The following is a 13,717-nucleotide window of genomic DNA, read 5'->3' on the forward strand; positions in this document are numbered from 1 at the left end:
GGAATATTAGAGATGACTTGAGAAGCAGACTTTATCAATGTTTAGAAAATAATGGAAAACTGTTGAAATTATGTGTGAAAGTTGGGTCTAGCAGAAAGAAAGTTGAGCTGAATTTTGTAGGTGCCTATTTAACGAAAATTGCATTAGAGAACTGATAAATTTGTAATTATCTTCATTGATATAGGGTCTTATATGAAGCGCTTCCCATCTTTCATTTGAATAAAACAAAAAGTGTGTGAGACGTCGAAATTTTCAATGACCTGTTAATGACATTATGTCTGGAACGTAACGTAGTTCATCTTTCAATTTCACTTCAAAATAAAATATTCATGTATTTATTTTATTATCCCAAATTTCAATTTTTTGAGCTGTCTCGTTTGAAAAATAAAAGAGGGGACATTAAGGAAATGCACTGTACCGGGTGTCCCACATTTTATGTGACAGGCAATATCTGGTTTGTTGAAGGAGATACACAAAAATGTTTCATACAAAAGTTTTAGGAGTTCATGAGAGCTATATTTTGATATAATTTTCAAATATACAGGGTGTTTGGTGTAGGGGCTACAGACCAAAATTCCATTTTTTAAAATGGAACGCCCTATATATCATTACATATTCAGATGCTACGTTAAATTCTGATATCATTTCATGTTTGGTCCGCGAAAGTAATTTTCAAACTACTTGGGGTATTAATGTATGGTGTGGATTGTTCAATGGCCGCATCATAGGACCTTACTTTTTCAATGAAAATCTCAATGGATTGCGATATTTACATTTTCTAGAAAATGATTTGATCCAGTTGATGGAAGATATTCCCATAGCAGAACGACAAGGAATTTGGTGGCAACAAGATGGTGCTCCTCCCCACAATTCACAGGTTGTTACTGAATATCTGGATAGAACGTACCCAAATAGATGGATTGGTAATAAGGGTCCAATTCGGTGGCTGGCTCGTTCCCCAGATTTATCACCGCTTGATTTTTTCCTATGGGGTTATTTAAAAGATATTGTTTTCACTACTCCCCCTTTGAATGTGGATGATCTGAATATGAAAATTCGACTAGCGTGCAGTGATATTACGCCTGATATTATAAGAGCGACTTGTAAGAGAGAAGTGATTCGACGTTTCGAAGCCTGTATAATATCTAATGGGCATCACTTTGAACAATTTTTATGACTTATTTCTAGGTACCTACCATTCTTATGAAATGATTTATCAAGTTATATTGTTTACATTGTTATTAATTAAAGATTTGTTTTCGAATACACCTCTTTCAATTTCGCAATTGTTTCATATTCAAAATGATTCCTGACTGAATTCCACATCTCAAAATTGAAACTATTACTTCGAACACCCAAAATTTTGACTAATTTTCATGTGATCTGATGCAGAGAGAATAATTGTATGAGATATTTTTAAAAATAATAGTCGTTCTCAAGACTTTACATTTTAAGCAATAACTCAACAACGCCGTAACCGAATTTCAAAAACCAAACATGAAATGATATCAGAATTTAACGTAGCATCTGAATATGTAATGATATACAGGGCGTTCTATTTAAAAAAATGGAATTTTGGTCTGTAGCACCTACACCAAACACCCTGTATATTTAAAAAAAATATCAAAATATAGCTCTCATGAACTCCTAAAACTTTTGTATGAAACATTTTTGTGTATCTCCTTCAGCAAACCAGATATTGCCTGTCACATAAAATGTGGGACACCCGGTATATCGAACGCTCTATGAGAGTCAACCATTATTGTTCTTTAACAAAAAGTGGAAGGAACGATTAGGCGACAAACATTCTAATAAACTAAGATGTCCGAAATATAGTCGAAAGATAAATTTAAACTGCGATTATGATGTTTGGGTAGTTTGTGTGTTTTATGGCTTTGTAAACTCTTTTTAATAGCACTCCACAAGGTTACATAGCATCGGATATACCTATATTAATATGAACTGTGGCACGTTTGTCGGTTTTTATTGCGTTTTATTTGACCAGGAAATAAAAAACATATACAGGGTGGTGGCAAATTCATAGTTCAACAGTTTTTGAAATTCAAATTCACCTCCTCCACCAATGATTCTGACGATTTCGAAGTAGATAATAAATATTTTGTTATCTAGCGTTATTTCTATTTCTGTGCGTTACTCATTAGTTCAAAAGTATACTGATAGTAAATAGTTTCGTCGGTATGTATCCAATGACGCGGAATTAATTTGAAATTCAAATTGCCATGGAGAATAACTTGCGGAATGTAATAAATCTGCCTGGCGAATTTCGTCATCTTTGGAATGAGTCGACTTTGAAGGACTTGATATTCTTGAAAGCAGGTCAAAACTTCAAATATTGGGGCCAGTGAGTTACAAGAAGACAGAACTGCGTGAAATGATATTGCAAAGTGTCTTAGTTAGGAAAATAACATTCATTACAAGCTTATTCATATTGAATATTACAATAAATAATGAAATTTGGAACAATCATGAAATACAAATCAATTCAAGGAACTAAGACAAGCTAGTGTCAAACTGTATATTCATGGTTCTCTTTGTATTTTGTGAGCAAACGTCACAAATCTTGATTTGAGGAATTTTGTAATTTTTTCAGCCAGAGGGTCAATGTAATGTATAACTGAAAGCACTCATTTTCCAGAGAATTTTTGATATTTTCACTAGTTCGGACTTCCATTGTCTACTATATAAAATGATTTGAAATCCCTGAAACAACTAAAAAAGAAGAATTGAAAATGAATAGCTGAAAATAACAATTATATTAACCAAAATAAACCTGAAATTAAATAATAGTGAAATAAAATACAAGTTAAAATAGAACAATTGAATAAATAAAAATAAAGAAATGAAAAAAGAAGTGGAGAGATTCCAAGTCACGTTAGTTCACGACGTTTCGATTGTTAGTATCTACGATCGTCTTCGGGTGATGACTGGACTGATTCCTCCAAGAGATGACTATTTATAGGTCGTTCGAGAACTTTCACTCATCCCCACTTTCCATTTTCCGCTTCACTGGTTCCGTGGGAGATGACCGTTTAGCGGGAGTTGGCCATTTTTCGCTAGATGATGGGTTTCCATATGTTGCGTATTTCTACGCTGGCTTGGCTGAATACGTTGTTGGACAACATGTATGCGGCTTACTTGAATTTTCTCCTGAACCAATGTTCCTCTCTGTGCTAGATCTCAGCTTGGGACCACTCGATGTTGTGTTGATGGGTCCAAACTTGGTCTGCTGTTCCTGATTTGCTGGTTTCCCCTCGCTGTGTGTGTTTCTTGTACTCGGTAATGCGAACATTCAATGGCCTCTTAGTTTCACCAATATAGGATTTTCCGCACTCACAGGGTATCCATGCAATTCTTGGAATCGCAGTCCGCGTTTGGTGGCCTGGTTTTCGTGAGGCTGCTACGGATAGTATTACCGGATCTGAAACAGGTTCTGATGTTGTACTTGGAACCAATTCTTCTTATCCTCTCCGATAATCCTCTGATGTAGGGAAGTGCAAGCACTGGTTGTGACGGCTTCTCTTCCTTGCGAGGCTCCTGTTGTCTTTTAGCCAAAGTTTTTTCTACCTTCTTTCGTATTACAGAGCCCGAAAGCACGGTCTAATAGAGTCTTGATGATACCTCTTTTAGGCGATTGATGGTGGTTGGATTCGTGGTTCAGATACTGTCCCGTATGAGTGGGTTTTCGGTATACAGATGTTTCCCACTTAGTGTCGGTCCTCTTCATTAAAACGTCTAAGAATGGCAATTCGTTGTGGATTTCCTTCTCCATTGTGAAAGTGATGGAAGGTCTCACGCTGTTGATGTGTTTCAGGAAGGCGTCTAGTTCAGTATTCCCATGGTTCCATATTATGAAGGTGTCGTCAACATATCTCAACCAGACTCGAGGTTTCTTGTGGGCTTCTTCAATGGCCAGAGTTTCAAACCACTCCATATATATGTTGGATATGACTGGTGAAAGTGGCGATCCCATTGGCAGTCCCTCATCTTGTGTAAAGAATTCATCCTCAAGTTGGAAATAACAGTTTCGTAACAGTTATTCCATAATTACTTCTATAGGTAGATTTGTTCTCTCTTTCAGGTTTCCGTCTTCGGATAGCTTTCTCTGTATGATTTGGAGTGCTTCTTCGACCGGAACGTTGGTGTAAAGGCTTTCCACGTCGAAACTAATTAATTGATCTTCCTGTGTGACCTCAATTGACCCTAGTAGTTCGACAAAATGCCTTGAATTCTTCACAAAAGACGATGTTGCTCCTTGTTATGGTTGTATTAAGGGAAGTAAAAATATAGACAAGTTTTGAGTAGCCAAGAATTGCATTTACCGGATACCTTGTGAGTGCGGAAAATCCTATATTGGTGAAACCAAGAGGCCATTGAATGTTCGCATTGCTGAGCACAAGAAACACACACTGCGAGAGGAAACCAGTAAATCAGGAATAGCAGACCATGCTTGGACCTATCAACACAACATCGAGTGGTCCCAAGCTGAGATCATACACAGTGAGGAACATTGGTTTAGGAGAAAATTCAAGGAAGCCGCATACATGTTGTCCAACAACGTATTCAGCCAAGCTAGCGTAGAGATACGCAACGTATGGAAACCCATCATCAAGCGAAAAATGGCCAACACTCGCCAAAACGGAACCAGTGAAGCAGAAAATGGAAAGCGGGGATAAGTGGAAGTACTCGATCTACCTATAAATAGTCATCTCTCGGAGGAATCAGTCCAGTCATCACCCAACAATCGAAACGTCGTGAACTAACGTGGATTGGAATCTCCTAACTTTGTATCTTTATTTTCTTTTTTCATTTCTTTATTTTTATTTAATTTTTGTTCAATTGTTTTATTTTTACTTGTATTTTATTTCACGGTTATTTCATTTCAGGTTTTTGCTCAATATAATTTTTATTTTCAGCTATTCATTTTTCAATTCTTCTCTTTCAGGTGTCTCAGGGATTTCAAATCATTTTATATAGTAGACAATGGAAGTCCGAACTAATAAAATTCATCATGAAACATTGTCAATCACCTTCATAAAAACGAAGCTTGATATGAAGAAAACACAAGCGATAAAAAATTATGTTTAATTGCTAATCTGAAAAAATGAAAGATTACAAAAAAGTCAGTGGCGGACTTTTTTTTCAATATTGTTGGCTGTGGTGCCCACTGAGACGCCACTGGACCTAATAATTTCAATCTAGTTCGGGCTAAATAGGCGGAGTAAGGATGTTTATGATATTTCAAAACTACCGTTTTTTCAAACTTCAACGCCCTCTATATCTGAAACAAAGCAACTCCGGAAATGTTCAGGAGAATTTTTTTTAAAAGACCTGAAGAATCACTCTTTGAAGTTTCGTACCGTATGAAGAAACACCCCGTATTGATCAATAATAGGCAAAAAAAACTATGTGAACCGTTTATAATTTTTGTTTAGTGTCTATTTAGTAGTAGTAGTATTTCATGTACCATTTATTTATTTATTACTTTAATATTTTGTGTCCAAACAGACCAATCAGGTCCGATTACATGGATGAAATAAATATAATATTCAATGAAAAATAATATCGATATCATCATAACATGCATTAAATATAATCTCAACTTACAGGATGACATGCCGAAAGGTAGTTTGTGGTAATGTCCATTCTACGTAATGTATAAATTGATATTGTTGGCTAGTCGAAGCATGGTTAAAAAGGGATTCTTAATACGTAATACTAAAGGTACATTGAACATAGCAGAGGAGCCAGTAAGACGACAAAGCACATGAAATGGTATCCAAGATAACATCAATGGTGACTTGATTTCATTATTTATGATATAAAGAAATAACAAACCGCCAGGTTTCGTCTATTTTCCAGAGACAACATTTCGAATATTTCTCGATGATAATATTCAAAATACAGATGCCTGAGAAATTTATTCTATATTTTTTTGACTTCTTTCAGTGTAGATTGATATTTTCCCTCCAAATTACACATGCAAACTCTAACATGGGTCTAACTGAGAATTGGAAGAGCATTTTGATAGTATTTATGTTTGTAAACACAAGATTTCCCAATTTAACCATATTATGGATATGCATATATGTTATTCCCAAATCTTTACCTTCCAGTCCATGTTTTGATACAAAAATTACCTACTTACCAACAAAAAAACTCTGAAAGTTCTCCAATCTACACACCAACACCACCTAGCGACTTTTCCGTAAAACAAATAAGTTTTTATTGCAATTATCACTCAACGACAGCGTTTTGTACTGCAACACCACCCTCAGTAACAAATAAACTCAGTAACAAATAAACTCAGGCACTCACTGAACCCGAGAATCTATATCAAGTCTTCTGCGTCTGAATAAAACTGTAACGAGCTTTTGAAACGCTTTCGACTCTGGTCGACCTTTTCAGTCGCGTGCGCGTTCCACGATTGTTTCAAAGCACTGCCTGCTACGATGATAACGTGGTTATGGAAAGGTCCTGCTCCATTTAGCGAAGCCTGCCAACTTCCGACCGTCAAGGATTACAAGGATTCCGGGGAGGAGGAGACCTTTACATCGGATTGAGCTGGTTATTGCGGAATTAGGGATTATTCGATTAAAGAAGAAGTGAACTGTTATCGAATCGAAATTTGTTTGCTTTGAGATTTGGGAATTATTGTTGAGACGATAACAATAATGTCCATGTGACGAGTTGTTCATGATCCGAAATGTTTTGTGTTCAATAAAAACACTTTTCTACTATTTTCTTTGGAGCTACTGTTCAACAATATTTTAACATTCGTCTACAATATCTATTAACACTTTTATTTCTGACCGGGATATTATAAGCTTATATCGTCATAGTTACGCTATCAATAAAGAGGGTCATAACTCCCTTGGGACATTATAGATTTTATAATTCCCTCTACCTTTCACAAGTAAAAATAAATAGAAATGAAAACTGTGTCAGCCAGTCCAGATATATCTTGTATTCTTTTTGGTATACGGCTTCACATTTCGATGGAATTAATGATTCTCTTGCTTGTTCAGCTTTTTTCAAAATATCCTCCATTATATTTGGGGTAGAAAACACGTTTTCACCGCAAACACAGCTTGATAACAAAGTTCTGTTTATAAACAAGTAACATAGCAACAACCTAGCAACAAGAAAACTCTACTATAATCAACGGTACCTGATTCAAATATACCGGGAAAGTAATGAATTGGTACATTTTTCCGTTTCAAAAATGAACAAAATTTTATTGAAATCGGTCAGAAATAAAATTATCTATGTACCACGGGAATTAATGAGCCTTAATAACCTCAGGCAATTGCTGTCCCTCGGGCCAGAGGCCCTCGGGACGCAAACTTTGCCATCGGTAATTAAGGCCCTCTTAAATTCCCTTGATACATAAATAACTATTATTTTTCGTATATTATTGGCATTTATCTAATTGTTCAAATCAATTCTTTTAACAATTTCCAAATTTTTCAATTTCATACACATTTCTTTTAAAGGGCGAAACACAAGCACTACAAAAAAATCCTTTAGGCGCTCTAAGTGCGGTACTTGTGAAAAAGTAGCGATATACGTTGGATTTGAGTCGCTAGAGAGTAAATTCAATTGGAAAAACGTTTTCAGGAAATTTATTCTACATACACGCATTTCTCCAAATGAAAGAGTTTTGAACAGTGAAGTTCGAGGTGTACTGAGTTGAACCTAAAATCGATGAGCAGCCATAGTCCGTCGCCTATTTCTGATATGAACCGCTCTTGGTGGAATCAAATGTGCAAAATCACTTGAACACCTCCCATGAAAATATCTACGAAAACTTAACAATGCCGTTTTTGAATACAAAAAGAAAGATTGTCAAAAAAGCTCGGACACATCGTTTTCTAATTAAAGGGGGACACCTTTCAGACTAATCAGATTTTTTGTAGTACGCACCCCCTCGGAGGGGTGCGTCCGACGACCCTTATTTAGATAGGGAAAGTAGGTCGAGTGGCACCTTGTTTTAAAGGTTTTTCGAATACCTTTACAACTCTGTTAAAAGAAAAATTATGTAACGATTAGTTTTCAAGATAATTTGAAGTTAAAATTGCCATGCTAATAATATGTTAGACAGACCACTCGGTAACTTGTATGCCTAAATGAAAAAATGTTCGAGCAGATTTTCTTATCAGTTTTTTGTTAAATAAAATCCCTTTTTTTTAAATAAATACCCACTCCGCTTCTTCCAGTTTTCATTAGTACATTGTTCGATTGTTTTGTTTAAACGAGTGGTGTATTGTTATTTGTTTAAAAATGCCTTACACTACTGCTGAAAGGGTTTCAGTTATTGCCTTATTTTTTGGCAACGAACAAAATGCTAATAGAACATCAATATTATTTAACGAGCAAAACCCTGGTAAACACCTAAGCAGAAATCACGTTCTGGATTTGGTCAGAAAATTCAGGGAGACAGGTTCGGTTTCAAATAAGAAAAGAAATGTTCAGAGAAGGGTAGTGAATGACAATAATGCGATTGGAGTGATTGGTCAAGTCATCGCCAATCTGAAAAACGAGTATCACAATTTATCTTCAAAGCACTCAAAGTTTCGATTGCAAAATTGACGGGAAATTCAGTCTCTGTAGTGTGGCTGAATATTTCACATGTTTCAAAATGTGTGAAATATTTTTTACGTAATTGCGATTGAAATAGTATTATTTTCTGCCTGAAGGATTTGATATTGGTGTATAAATCAGGGAGAAGCTGATTTTCTCCTTGCAATCTCAAATTCAGTTCGTTCATATGATTTGTCAAATCGACATAGAAGGCTAACTTTCACATCCATTCCTATTTTCTAAATAGGCTAAAGGGCGCTGCTTCTCATTGAAAAAAATTTCGATATCTGCTCGAAGTTCATAAAAGCGCTTGAGGACTTTTTCGCAACTAAGCCAGCGTACGGCAGTATGATATGGTAAATCATTTTCTCCAATCTGTTGAATAAACTCGCGGAATTGTCGGTGATTCAGTCCAGTGGATCTGATGAAGTTAACAACTGATGTGACTGGTGTTAGAACTTCAGACATATCTAAACGTTTTCCGCACAAGGACTATTGATGAATGATACAATGTAAGACTATTGGTTTTGAACCACCATCATTTTCTACAGCCTTTGACACAAGTGCAACCACTCCTTTATTTTTACTATACATATTTTTGCCTCCATCAGTTGTTATAGATTTCAAATTTCTCCATCGAAGGTTCTTTTTATTAATGGCATTTTCAACTCCCTTAAAAATATCTGCCCCAGTTATCATGCCGTGAATACTATCAATATCAAGAAGTTCTTCATACACTTCATAGCTTTTATCTACTCCTCGAATAAAAATCAACACCTGAGCAGTATCTGACACATCCGTTGACTCATCCAATGTTAGAGAAAACCACTCATGATGTCCATTTTTGTCAGATGGTTGAGATGATATATTTTCTGCGATATCTTGCACCCTCCGAGCCACTGTGTTTGCTGACAAACTGACACTTTTAAATAAATTTACCTTTTCGGGGCATATTTCTTCGGCTACTGCAATCAAGCATTCTTTTATCATTTCTCCATCGGTGAATGGTTTGCCACGTTTTCCGATTTCAAGAGCCACACGGAAGCTGGCGCGAGTTGCAGACTCTTGTTCAGTATTCGCTTTGGCAAACAAAGATTGCTGCGATTTGAGTCCACGTTTCAAAGCTCCGCAAACTTCCTGTATACTTGGAGTAACTTTGAAGATGTTTCGATTCATAGTGTCGTTTAATGTTATAGTCTTTGAGAACAGTATGGTTTCATTACATATTAAACATAGCTCCTTATTACTGGACTCATCACAAAATACTGAAAGTTACATTTTTCTTGGAACGTTCTGCATTCACTGTCGATTTTTCGCTTCTTTTCCATACTAATAAACCGCACATAAAAACAATAAGTCAAATCAAAATACTTTTATTGACGGGTGTTACTTTATTTCACAATAGACAGTTTCACTTCCTTCGCCTTTCCTACGCAGACTAACTCGCAGTTGCGCCGCTAGCCTTTTTATATGCAATTATTACTGCCATCTCGAGGTGATCGAAATACACTAGCTAGAACCAGAATTTTCTCGAACCAACGCGGTATTTCCAAATATTTAATTATGTTTGATGCCACCTAGCAGCTATCTGAAAAATATAGTACATAGTACCACTGCTCGCCACTAGATGTCGTTAAGTGTCACAATACACAATAATAATTGAAATGCAAAAAAAGCGTAAGTTTGCTTAGGTCACGCACTTTGCGACTATCCTAGTCTTGAAATATAGTTAAGGGCAGAAATTGGCCCTTGGAACAAACTGAAAAAATTATTTTGGCCCGAAGGCTTCAAAGTTTGGAGACCCCTGTAGTAGAGCATTAAATTTGCGACAAATGTTGATGAAATTCTTTTTATACCCCCAATCGTTTTTGAGATAGAGGGCGGAGAACCCGCAACGCTCAGCCATACTCTCTGTAATGCAAGGTCAACCGTGAATCTCAGTGCATAATACCTCGTATAAAGTTGTTGAATTGATGAAATATTATGAAAAATGAAATAATTTGTATTATTTATCAGTTGATACGTTATAATTAATAACGACTTGCTTTCAAGACAACTTTCAGGGCACCAAAATAAAAGTGTATAACTTAGTCCGAGGTTGACCTCTTATTTTTGTCACGTAACGGTACATTTAGTACTGAACTGTCAATTCAATTCTTTCCGAAATATAATGTGTTTTGTTTTTTTGTGTTGGTGTTGGCTTGGAAGTTTGTTGTTGCAATGTTTTTAATTTTTAATTTTCAACTATGTATCTAATATGTCTAATGGTTTTTAAAATAGTAATATTATCAATACAAAAAACTACTTTTCTAGCCCTGAAGAAGAATTTTATTAAATTTAAAATGTCGGCAAGGATACAATTGTTTTTTTTAATTGATCCTGTTAAAATGACGTTGAAGAATTCATGAACATAAAAATTAAATTGATTCAGTTATTTACCTCATTACATTACATGTAATACGAAAAATGTTGTTCAAAATGGTGTGCCACTTTCCTGAAGTGAAAATACCAAGAGTGAGGAGTTTTTCAAATTTCTACGTTGATTTTGCAATGCACACAAAAACGTATGTAGACCTCACCGTATGGTTTTCTTCAAGTAGATGCTCCATAAAACACGAATTGCAATAGAAAGTGTTGCGCCTCATCGTTTTATTTATTATTTCAGATGCTATTTATAACGCCAAGAAAGTATTCGTACAATATGTTTGAATTTTTATTTCGTTTCTTGATGTTTTAACCTGTCGGGATAAGACACCACTTTTATTACCGCAGAATGTATTTTTAGATATTTGGCACGTTTTGGCGAATCTTTTTGCGAATTTCTGATACTTCACATATTCAAACTGTTAAATGCAGTCGCTATACATCATGAGCTATTAATATTTGTAGGTAGCAGTGGCCTACTTTTTTCTCACATAACTGAATTATTATGGTTGCCTATGACTTGTAACTTTTCTCTCGCATTTGTGAGGAATCCCAAAAATCATAGTACTTGATTTTACTACCTTCTATATTCTGTATTCAGCTTTTCTTCGATGAACGTGATCTTGGTTCATCAACTAGTACTTTGACTCTGGATTTATCTTTCTTTCAGTGTTCATTGGCATACGTCAAAATACATCATTAAACTCATACCCACTTGTCAAAAGTTGGTTCACGAATAGTTCTTCAGTCTTTTTATTTGGGAAACTACTTTCATGTTCTTTGAATCTTGGGAAAAAGTGCTTCCAATTTGACCAAAATGAAGTTGGAGACAAAAACCACAATTCACTTAATATCCTCCTGATCTTTCTGACAATAAAGTATTGCTTTCATTGTTGGTGATAAAGACTTTATATTTGGAATTTGGTTGAAGAAATTTTGGAACGTGATTTGAAAGGGGGATAAGTCTCAATAGTAATTACGGCAGTCATTGCTGATATAAACAATTTTCTCATAGAACTAATGAATAATATTTATTTTATTATTTTTTTCGAAAAGCTAATTGACATCCTTCAAAAGTCGGTTCATTTGAAATACCATTTTGATCAATTCAATTATCGATTTTGGACATTATTGAACCGCCCAATTCGTGTAATTAAAAACAACTCTTTCTTTCAATAAGCCTGTCGTTTTTTCATAATCTCAATTCAGCGGCACTTGCAAGATATAATAATGAAGCTGTTTATCAAACCACAACAATTTTACACGGCAACACAATTAATAACACATTTCTATCGATTTCCATAAAATGCCGTTCAAGTGCGATTTCTTGGACGAAGACATTAATCTGAAATTTAAATAACACAGTGGCTTACCAGAGAATAAACAGGTCATTTTTCTGGACGCATGATGTCATTGATAAAATTCTCAGATCTTTCATCGGTATTTATGAAAGAAGTTTCCATAACATAGAATGAAACAGATCTTATTTTACGGCATACACGTCATGTTTCGCCAATTTGTTTAAATATTGCTTATATGAGGAGTGTATAAAATATTGTGGTTTATACAGGGTGTTTATTAAACATGCGGCATAAAAATCAGGGATTATTCCTTGCGTATTCTAAAATACTTTATTGTGTGATTTTCACTAGACAGTTTTACAAAAACGCAACAAGTGTTTCGCCATACAATGGCTTTCCACATTCAATGCTATATATACCTTATTCTACAATTTGAGGTACCTGAATTTCAAGTACCTGATTTTTTACCTAAGTTTGTAATGAATTTAATTACCCGAGCTTATGTTCCATTTTCCACATTTGAAAACATATTCAATAACGGAGAGTTATTTAATTCTAATTGATCATTCAGTAAATTATCTGAATTCATGAATCTATTGATTTCTAAACATTCTAGAAGATTGAGTTTCAAACTCTTCTCTGATTGAACTCATGTCCTTCTGCTAATAGGTGGTTTGCAAATGTGGAATTGGTCTTTATATTTATAAAACTGCTTCTATGCTCTTTAATTCTTTGGGAAAATGTTCTTCCAGTTTGGCCAATATACACTTTTGGACAAGAGCCACAAGTCGGCTTATATACTCCTGATCTATCCAACAACGAAGTTTTGTCTTTATTGTTTTAAATAAATTTACTTAGATTATTATTCGTTCTGTAAGCTACATTTACGCCTTCTTTCTTCAAAAAACGGGCAATGTTCCTGGTTGGTTCACCCAAATATGCCAATGTCCTATAACTGACGTTATCGCATCTTGAATATGGGTAGACCAAGTCCATGACTTGCTTTTGAAGTTTTTTGGTGAGAATGGCGTATATAATATCTACTTTGTAACCGTTATTAACCGCGATTTGTTTGATTAAATTCAGCTCTTCTTGGAACTCCCTATCAGACAGTGGAATATTCAATAATCTGGGAAGCATACTATTGAATGCCGCAACTTTATGTTGGTAAGGATGTGTGGAGGAATTATGTATGATAATGTCTGTGTACGATGGTTTGTGAAAAATTGCAAATTCATGTTTATTGTTATTTTTCGTTATGGTTAAGTCAAGGTAATTTATTATTTACCTCCCTCTCAGTGGTGAATTTTATTGACGGGTGGCATATTCAATGAACTTGCCTAATTGCCTATCGGTACCAGTAAAACATACTAAGATATCATCTACGTATC

The 13,717-nt window shown here is 35.2% G+C and overlaps 1 protein-coding gene across 8 annotated transcripts in view; it reads right to left on the reverse strand.

Annotated features, from left to right (window-relative positions):
* The window catches only part of CAP (Cbl-associated protein), a 158,150-nt gene extending 151,683 nt beyond the window's left edge, over window positions 1-6,467 (reverse strand). For 4 of the 8 annotated variants that reach the window (XM_074177557.1, XM_074177560.1, XM_074177562.1 and 1 more), the window contains exon 1: window positions 6,167-6,467. The gene's annotated coding sequence lies outside the window, so the exon portion shown is untranslated. The remainder of the gene's footprint in view (window positions 1-6,166) is intronic. The other 4 variants (XM_074177564.1, XM_074177563.1, XM_074177559.1 and 1 more) reach the window with 2 other exon arrangements.
* Window positions 6,468-13,717: the final 7,250 nt, after the last annotated feature.

The sequence above is a fragment of the Leptinotarsa decemlineata genome, unplaced genomic scaffold (genome assembly GCF_025532065.1).
Source record: "Leptinotarsa decemlineata unplaced genomic scaffold, Ldec_3_MD MMD2_tig00002974_RagTag_RagTag, whole genome shotgun sequence".
Lineage (NCBI taxonomy): Eukaryota > Metazoa > Arthropoda > Insecta > Coleoptera > Chrysomelidae > Leptinotarsa > Leptinotarsa decemlineata.